The following is a 2826-nucleotide window of genomic DNA, read 5'->3' on the forward strand; positions in this document are numbered from 1 at the left end:
ATGATAAGCTGCTTTAGATCCCTGCCCTATCCCTTAATCATAGTCAAGGCTCAGTAAATACTTGCTGATTGATTGTCGAAGACAGGATAACTTTTCCAGTAGCATATGGTGGGCGCAGAGCTTTTTTAAAAATAGTGGTAGCACAAATCTTGTTGGCGTGTGCCCATTTTCAGAATTTTCTAGAAGGTATCATACCAGTGACAAGAGAGTGGAACCATCTGTCCCTGTACCTAGGAAGGACCTCCGCTGTCCTCTGCTCAGTTGCTCCTGACTTTGTAGTGGTTCTCCTTGCTGTGCTGTAATTAAGTCAGCCGGCAGGTGTCCCTGTCTTGAGGGGGCCTCTCCCTGCTGGAGAAGCACCACTGCCTTTGTGTTACATGCCATGTTATTGTGAGCGGATCATTTTTATTCCTGCATGGGTCTTGATTTAACAGCAGGATTCTCTGGGCTTCTTCCAAAAAGCACTGTGTTTCCCTGAAAATAAATGGCGGATGAATTCTTTCCTGAGATTATGAAAAACTGTTAGATAAAAGCTTTTCTTTCTCTCATGATCAAAACAATGCCAAATGTTTATAATTATACTTCCAATGAATTGCTTGTTTCACTGGCAAAGATAGGGTTTTTCTCCACGGCAGCAAAATTTTATAAAAATGTAATATTTTAGACAATATTTAGAAGTCAGGAAGACAACATCTTGTGCTTACTTGGGCACTAAAATTGGAATGATACAGAGAAGATTAGCATGGCCTCTGAGCATATACATGAAGCATTCCATATTTTTATGTTGATCAAACGGTACAAAGTTTTAGATGAGACTTTAGAGGAGGTTTAGAGGAAGTTTTTGAGATGTATTGCAGAGCGTGGTGACCATAGTTAATAATAATGTCATGTGTATTTCAAAATTGCTGAGATTAGATTTTAATGTTAGCACTGCAAAAAAAGTTTGTGAAGTGAAAGATACATTAATTGGCTTAATTAATCATTCTGTAGTATGTATATATATATATTTCAAAACATCACATTGTACCCTGTAAATATTATTTATCAATTAAACATAAATTAAAACAACAAATATTTTTATAATCCTCGTCCTGTGGTTTAATAAAAGAAGGACTCTAAAAAGTATGAGACTATTACAGTTGTATTTGAATATCCTTTTTTATGTTTTTAAATAGAGACAGTCTTGCTCTGTTGCTCAGGCTAGAACTCCTGGACTCAAGCAGTCATCCCACCTCAGCCTCCAAGGAGCTAGGATTATAGGCAGGTGCTACAATGCCTTGCTAGTAATAAATGTTTTTGTTCAGATGGGGTCTTGATATTTTTCCCACGCTGGTCTTGAACTCCTGGCCTGAAAGGATCCTCCCACTTTGGCCTCTCAATGTGCTGGGTGGCCTGAGGCACTCAATCTGGCCAGATTGGAGTAATCTTTTTTTTTTTTTTTGAGACAGTCTCAAGCTGTTGCCGTGGGTAGAGTGTCGTGGTTCCACAGCTCACAGCCACCCCCAACTCTTGAGTGGAAGTGATTCTCCTGCCTCAGTCTCCCAAGCAGCTGGGACTACAGCTGCTCAGCACAACGCCCAGCTATCTTTTTTGTTGCAGCTGTCATTGTTGTTTAGCTGTCCTGGGCCAGGTTTGAATCTGCCAGCCTTCGTGTATGTGGCCGGTGCCCTACCCACTGAGCTACGGGCGCTGCCCATATTGGAATAATCTTTATTTTTCCTTTCTCATGCTCTCACCTCCAGAGATACAGGTGTTCCCGGTGTTCCCTCCTCCAGCCAAACCTCTCTCTTTATATCCATACCCTGTACCCACCCTCCTGCTCACCTTCAAAGGTTCTGCTTGTCTATCTGGTCCCCTTCTCCGCGGTAGGCATACTTCCCTGCATCTTAATCTTTTCTTAGAATATTCTTTCTGTCTCTTCAACTTAGTTTATTTGGCTTCCCCTGAAGTCGTGAGAAGAAATATGCCTCAAATCTAAGAGACTAGAAACTATGACATATTCTTTTTTCCCCCGATTCCCGATTGCAAGCTCTAAATTTCTCTATCACTACCTCTACTTCTGCTGTATATCCTTGCCCCTAGTCTATTCTGGCTGAATAATTCAGCAAGAAGAACATATTCCAGGAAAAAGCTAAGATAGGAGTCACAAGTAGCAGTTCGTCAGCAGCTATTTTTCTGGCATGGTGATTTTATGTCTTTGTGAAAACTTACTGCTGTATTCATAAGCTCTTGCTTCTGACTACATGGCTAAGTACAGAGTAGCTCCAAGAATGGTAACATAAAGTTTTGATATTTATTTCGAGGGTAGAAATAATAATATCCTGTTGGTACGATGTTTTATTTCATCATGGGCTGTCTGGTAAATCAAGTCAAAATAATCCTTGGTTTTCCAAAAAGCCATTCATGGAGCTTTCATTTCTTGCTGGAAATCTTCCCAGGCCTGACCTTTTGAAGTCTGTTACTGCTCTGAGGAAGAACTAATAGGAGCAGCATGTGATTAGAAATGTAAATTATGGCAGAGGGAGGGGGCAGTGGCTCAGGCCTGTAATCTGAGCCCACTGGGAGCCCACTGGGAGGCCGGGGAGGGTGGATTGCTTGAGCTTAGTTGGAGACCGGCCTGAGGAGAAGTCAGACCCCCATCTCTAAAAATAGTTGGGTGTTGGTGGCGGGTGCCTGTAGTCCCAGCTACTTGGGAGGCTGAGACAAGAGAATCACTTGAGCCCAAGAGTTTGAGGTTGCTGTGAGCTATGACAGTACAGCACTCTACCCAGGGCGACTGAGTGAGACTGTGTCTCCAAAAAACAAAAAAGAAATCTAAATTATGAA

At 41.9% G+C, this 2826-nt stretch overlaps 1 pseudogene; it reads left to right on the forward strand.

Moving 5' to 3' along the window:
• Positions 1-696: 696 nt before the first annotated feature.
• LOC111726223 lies at positions 697-781 on the forward strand (annotated as a pseudogene).
• The last annotated feature ends 2045 nt before the right edge of the window (positions 782-2826 follow it).

This window comes from Otolemur garnettii, unplaced genomic scaffold (genome assembly GCF_000181295.1).
Source record: "Otolemur garnettii isolate 467f Iridium unplaced genomic scaffold, OtoGar3 scaffold00057, whole genome shotgun sequence".
NCBI classification, from domain to species: Eukaryota; Metazoa; Chordata; class Mammalia; order Primates; family Galagidae; genus Otolemur; species Otolemur garnettii.